The sequence below is a fragment of the Halyomorpha halys genome, unplaced genomic scaffold, assembly GCF_000696795.3.
Source record: "Halyomorpha halys isolate HHAL.00 unplaced genomic scaffold, Hhal_1.1 Scaffold1069.1, whole genome shotgun sequence".
NCBI classification, from domain to species: Eukaryota; Metazoa; Arthropoda; class Insecta; order Hemiptera; family Pentatomidae; genus Halyomorpha; species Halyomorpha halys.
This window is the reverse complement of record NW_027107452.1, coordinates 135931-143641: the sequence shown is the minus strand read 5'-3', so window position 1 is coordinate 143641 and position 7711 is coordinate 135931.

Sequence of the window (7711 nt, the reverse complement as noted above, 5' to 3'; positions counted from 1 at the left end):
AACAATATTCATTGACCTGATAACCTTCTAACAGAAATAGGACAGGAAATTCCTAGAACGAAGGAAACGAGCTGTTTTAGCTCTGGTAGAACTAAAATGGAAAATGGGAACTAGGTCTAAGCTTTAGCCATGATATGCCAAGAACTCTGCTAATGCATTAATTCCAGCTATGCATCAAGAATTTATTTTAACTGAAAAAATAATCGATAAATATATTATATAAAAACAAACAAATGGAATTTATTATAAATATTTAAAAAAAAATCTTGTCCCTTTGAAGTCATGTCCAACGCAACGTTTATGCACTGCATCCTTATACTTGGTCAACGCAAACACCGTTTTAAATATTTCATCATTTTAGTTCCTAATGGAAAATATAACTTAGTAATCATACGCATAATTATTTCATAAACTGAATTATTAATTTGATTTGTCGGAAAGGCATAAACATCATTCTTGGCGGATGTTTGGATCTGAGTCAAGAGTAAACAGAAGTGACCTTAAAGATTCCTCCGAAGAAATATCTATCATGCCAATAAAGGCACAACACGAAGGACGATCCCTACCGTGGGCAGAGTCCGACCTTGGCCCAGCCCTTCGTTATGTTAATGTAAATCTAATATGGTTATGTTCATGTAAGAGGGTTTATTCTAGACAGGACTCGTCACTTTCAAGGACTTATGTCGACTGCTACTTAACATTTTGAATACAATGATAATCTAGATTAATGTAGAACCATTAGGGTTTTTTTTTCATTTTAAAGGTTTTATTAACATACCTGAACATGTAGGTGTGGAATTGAAAACATATCTAATAATAATTGAACAAACCCAAAGAAACACGCTTTTCATTGTGATAAAAAAAATTTTTTCCGGGCCACTCTACAGTACCCGCTAATTATAATTGATGTAATCCTGAATCGACTTCATCGAAGTTCAAAAATAATCAAAACACAAGACATAAGAAAAATGTTAAACATACATCGCTATTATAGTTTACATGATAAGACAAACTAATAATGAGGCTTACATATACAATTAACTATCATGGAAACAAGTATTTTATATCCAATACAAGTACGAAATTCTACTTTTGTACTCATGAAGAATAAGCTACTTATAAGATGTTCCAATTCTACAAAGTAGAGAAAATAGAAAGCACTCACGAGATAGGGTATTTAGTACTTTTTATACTCGTCAATCATCAACTATAGTACTCGGTATTCGAGTAAGGTGTTTTTGAATAAAATACTCTGTAGGCAGAAATATTTAGTATAAACTTGATCGAACCTGGGACTGAATGATTTTGAATGCCAATGAGGCAAATCATATCTTAACTATTTTTTTTTTTTTTGCTATGTACAATATAATCGACTCCAAACTTTCTTTATAAATTTTATTCATAGACCTAAAGACAAATTTTGGAATTTCTGCGGGTTTCGAAACTTGGTCAATGATTAAAATGAAAATTACATAGCCAATTTCGTTTTTATAATTGGCTTAAGCAATTCTTATTCAATTCAAATTGGCCACCCATTAGATAGTTCAGCAATAACAGTGGGTTGACAATGGCTTATTATTACAGATATCTTATCGTACTCAGGGAACGAGACTGGACTTGATGTCCAGGCCCCGAGTCCTACCTAAAAAGGACTGAGGCGGAACCAGAGTGGGCGAAGGGAAGTTATGTTGCTTCAAGTGAATCTGTAATTCCGAAGAGGATAGCGAACAATTTATTTTTAACCTGTGACGTGAAATACTCTTGAGGGGACATAAATATGAAAGAGACGAAGTAATCAATAAACTTACTCTAGTAAAAAGCTAATTAAATAGAACCATTATTGTTGTACAACCTAAAACAGCACCTATTTTATTTTGTAAGTAATGAGGGTTTTTTGATCAATTCTCATGAGCTAAAAATAGCTAAAACGAAAAAAAAAATATATACATATAAGAAGAATTCTGAATTAATCACATTTACAAAAGGGGAAAAAAAATTTATCGGGCTGTTTTTTCTTTACCACATTTCATTTTTTAAAAATTTATTTATTTTATAGCAGATCGGCCTGGTGGAGGGCCTTAGATGCTTGATGTAACCGTTACATTAACGTTTCATTTGATCAAGCCAAGAAATCTTCATATACGAGTACATATCTAGAAGTACCCAAAATTTATTTAGTCATATAGTAATTCATACTAATGTAATTGAGTATTTAGTAACTTAAACTTAAATTTAGGTTTATTAGCTATATTTATCATAAATAAAACTTACTTACATACTTTAATATTATTAAAATTATATAAATATTTAAATATGTACTGATACAACACAAGAAAGGCAAGTGGTGCAGGACCTTGTAAGGAAGTACTGATACAGCGGTTGCGCAACGAGGTGAATTGGTAAGAATCGCGCTCACCCACCAGATTTTTACCCAACTAAGGGCACCCACTTAATGAGGTTGGGTGGATCCTGGAAGGCTTCCGAAGCCATAGGGCTGATAATGGTGATTGGTGGCAGATAAAAATTATTTGCCCAGCCGGATTCGAACCCGGGTCTTCAAAGGATAATAAATCATTATCTTCAATTAGAACGAAATGTTTTCACTTTATATTAACGAGAGAGCTCAGGAATTATACAACAATTAAATTTTATAATTATAATAGGTAAAACATAAGATTACTCACTCTCTACCACTACATATTCATCTATTTATCTATCTAGTTTGGTTCACGAAGATTAGCCATAGCAAAAAATGTTACAGGAACAATTGTATAGAAACTAAAGTTATTGTAATAAAAAAAAAAGATTAATGAATGGAATATGTGCGGTGGATATTGTTGTTACTAGTGTTTGTATCTTGAGGGCCCCAGTGTTTTGTATCCTCCGATTAATCTAAAATAATGGATTTGAGTTAATATTCATATTAAATTATTAATATAACAACTGAATAGCTCATTCTAATTGCTCCGTTCAACCAAAAATATAATCATTTTTTGGAAGATTGTTGATTGTCCGTGTGTATTAATGAATGGAATATTAGATATTGTAGTTAGTAGTGTTTATATCTGGAGGGCCCCGTTTGTTTTGTGACATACTGGAAGATTGTTGATTAACCGTGTGTATTAATGAATAGAATATATATTACTAGTGTTTGTATCTTGATCTTATATTCCATTCATTAATACACAGGGTCAATCAACAATCTTCCAGTATGTCACAAAACAAACGGGGCCCTCCAGATATAAACACTACTAACAACAATATCCAATATTCCATTCATTAATACAAATGTACAATCAGCAATCTTCCAAAAAATGATTATATTTTTGGTTGAACGGAGCAATTAGAATGAGCTATTCAGTTGTTATATTAATAATTTAATATGAATATAAACTCAAATCCATTATTTTAGATTAATCGGAGGATAGGAGCGTTGCTTTAACTATTACTTGGGAGTAGGGAAGCAAACGTCTAAATTTCCCTAAAAATTAAAATATTTTAAAATTATAATCTTCTTAAATTAATAACATATGAAATATTAAGAAATTTCAAAATATTTTAGATTTGAACTTTTCACTTACCTTTATAGTGAATGTTGATAACTAAAAAAAAAAATTCAACTAAATTGCAACATTGTATCAATAAAATTATAATTTTCTAACTTCAAAAGTACTGGTGGTTTTGATATTTTAGATATTCTTTGAATAAAATGTTTCACTACAATTTCTTAGCTCCCAGAAGGTTCACTAATTCAAGTTAAGAAATTTCTGGATTTCAAAATTTAATTTTCAAATTATGGTGAGGAGAGAAAACACCCCACTCCTACTTTTCCATGAAGACGTCACTCGTGATGGATAAACATGACATTTTATACTAACATAAAATAATGGTGGCAAAAGAATCAAGCTTCAATTTTATTTCACCTAGCTAATATTGTGTATTGGTATTTTGCATTATATTCTCAGTTAAGCCACTAAATAAATTGTATTTTTTGTTTTATTTGGTTCAAATCCTTTCATTAGATATCGTGAAGACATCGCATTATTCCGCCTTTTTGTTTAGTTTAAAAATTCAAAAATATATTAATATACTTATATAAGATATTGCAAGTATTTACATTGGAAGACTAACAAGTTGCATATAACAAAATATGTCCAATTGATTCAGCAACACCGCATAAGTAATTGCCGTCCAGAATTAAATAACAACCAATCATCCCGAGATGTTTGAACAGATATTTTCGTAACATGGCAGAGGCGTATTTTGACAATCTAGAAAACAAATTATGTAATGCGGAATAAAAATTGGTTGCCTACGTTTTATTAGGTCTTTCGAACGGATTTCAATCATAGAGGGAAAGAAAGGATTCTACGAAAGCTGAGTTCTTTGGAATTGACCAATTGATACTCAATTGGATTGCAGTACATAATAAAAAACTAATGACCTTAAAATATGAGCTGAAAAAAATCCTATTAATTACACATAATTAAAATAATTATGCAAGGTAATTAAAAAAACAAAAAAACAAACCTATATTGATGTTTTCTGAAAGAAATGTTTTTTTATTAATTCTTTGTTTTTAATTTATTCAATAATTTCAAAAGTGTTATGTTCTATTGGTGGTATAAAACAAACAATAATGAATAGTAAAGATCAAACATTAATTAAATTACTTTATTTAATACTAAGTTAAAAATATATAACTAGTATTTAATGGCACATCAGTTGTTGATACATCATTAGTACTGGAAGGCACAGTTTATAAAATTTTGTTAACTTTTTTTTTAAACTACAAAGAGCAAAGAATGATTATAGCAGGAATTAAGAGGAAAAAGTTATCACATTTAAAAACTCAAAAAAATGTGAAGTTATTTTACTGGCATGTTGTATATAAAATTTTTAAAAAAGACTACTTAAACAATTACTTTATCAAGGAACCTATAATCGATTAAGGAAATTATTTTTTTGTTAAATTTCATTTTCATTATTTAAACTCCGTATGAATATAATGTATACTGAAAGTATATATTTTATAAGGGTCGTATATACTTTAATATAGCAACTTATAGGAAAATCAAACGCCCTTCAAACTTCATTTGCTTTTTATTTATTTCATTGTATTACGATTCGCACTAATTGTGAACATTTTTAAACTATATAATCTTATAATGTAATAATAATAAAAAAACTGTCCTGACCATTTAATTACGTGGTTTTCTTTTTAAAAATTTCGAAAATTTTATAATTAAATTTTTCAAATAATGTAATATTTTAAGTACTTTTAAGATTTTTTTTAAGTAAAAAAAAATAGGTTTAAAGATTCATTAAAATTTAAAAAAGTTAGTTTAACTGACGACACAGGATTTCAACGCATAACATATATACGTTAATAACATATATCTGAAGATTATAACTTATAATATATTTTCTGTATTTAGACCGACAGCAGACAGCATTTTTTAACTTTGACGATATCTGATTTCTAACGTAAACATGTTGCTACTTAACCAAACGGCTGTTAAGATAAAATTTAAGATATAAAATATTTAAAAAAAATACCATACCTTCATAGTAACGTGAACTTACACTGGACTGAGGAAAGTATCTGTGTGTGTAGTTATATACAGAGAAGAGGGGGTACGCGGGGGCCCAAGGACCGAACCCACGTATTTTTATGGAAACATAAAAGAAAATCACCCCGATCATGGGATCGTGTGAAAAGTGGATCAATGAAATGGCGGGATCGTCCAAAAATATAGATCGAGTTTATTTATGAGTTTTGTCTCATAAATTCTATAAGCTAAGATAAATTTATATTTTATACAAAAAGGTCCCAGAGCCGAAGAAATGAATAGCTGGATGACCGGTTTCCCTTCAACATTAATATAAAGGCTTAGCGAACCCGAAGATTCGATGCCGATATTACTAATCATTCTCTTAATACATCTGCCCAAAGACGCCTCACCAAACCTAAATCTACTAAGTCAGTTTTAACGTAATCCTATCATCAACGTCTTCCCCTTCATTATAACGAATAAATTACTCCTCTTTAGCCGTAAGCTAAAGTTCGTAAACATTTAGAAAAATAAGTTTATCACAGTATTTGCCGTCCTCTTCAAGTAGATTAATGTTTAAACCCTCCAAACGCTCTGAATCTAATTTAAAATTTAAAATTAGGGTCGAAATTCAAAAGGAGATAAATCCCTAAATTAATTAACCTACAAAATATTTCACCACATGTGTATGCATGGATATGTTTTAGTTTCTACAAAAGTAAACAGTATCTGCTAAAGCCATTTCTCTTTTATCAGTAAAGTGGAAGTGATAAAAATTTTACCTCTAGGCCCTAGAAATAAAATTCGTGCTTATCAATGAAACACCTCCCAACTTTAATTGGAAATGTGAGGCAATATCCAGGTAAATACGTTGGCTTGTTGGACTGTACGCTGGTTTAGCTAACACCTTATTAGTGACTCATTCATTAGCCAGTCCATGCTCATTTCAATCTCCATCAGGTTGTAACCTGAATCGTAATTATCGGGTGATGTTCCGTATTGTGAAGCCATCTTCAATCAGAGGTCACGGTGTAAGTATGATACGAGCTACTCAACTTCGTGGTAATTTTTTTCATAACTGATTGACCCTTAAGTTCTAGTGTTTCAAGCATCCTATAATCCGGTTGTAAAATTTGGCTGTACCTACAAATTATTGTAAACTCATCTCTGTCAACAGATTCTGATGTAAAATATTTCGAAAAAACGATGATAAAAGTAAACTACACCCTTGATGAGGTGCGTAGATCTAATATGATTTTTCAAAATGGCCACCATATATTTTTATGTTTATAATATACACTGCCAATGTATTATAAGAAGCAGAAATATCTTCATAAACTTTTATGGTCCACTTAACGAGCTTTAATTGAGTTATGTATGCTAAATAATATCAGAGATACAGCTTCCCAAAAATAATTAAAACAAAAAAAATAAACGAGAAAAATTATTATGTGAATTTATCTTGGCATTATTTTGAAAACTAGTATTCTCAGGAAAATATTCATTATAACAATTTTTATGGTGGTTTTATTAAGCTCGTCCTTTTAGTTTTATTAAACGAGTCCTGATAGAATTCCTTACGTTCAATATTCTCCGAGTTTATCAAACAACAATATTTTTTTACAAACAATGAAGAACATTTTGTGATTATATATTGGCAATTAAAGCTACTATGCTCAGTAAAATAATCTTTATGGACTATATCATGCTGATGTTTGTATGTATATATAACAAGCTTGAAATTGATTTTTAACAGAACTTGATGGGTTAAAAATTTCCCGAAATAAATGTTATTCTAACATTTTTTATTTAAATGTTGAGGTGCAAAATCATGTAAATTTATTTAAGCAAATATCGCAAAAACTACTATTCACAGGATGATTATCACTGTGGATTGTAGTGGATTTAACATGCTTTAAATTTAGCTCAAAGATTTTTATGATGATAGAACCTCTGGATTCACTGAATATTTTATTAATTTATATATTTTCCTGATTAAGTTGATGTATGGGAGTGGCACATTTCTAAATACAAGGAGATGGTCAGGGCAGCGGTCAAGAAGGAAGACAAATAGTAATCCACTATTTATTTTTAAATATTATTCACAACGTACCGAAAAATGAGGTGAAATCTGGGCAGTTTTTGAGATTTCCCCG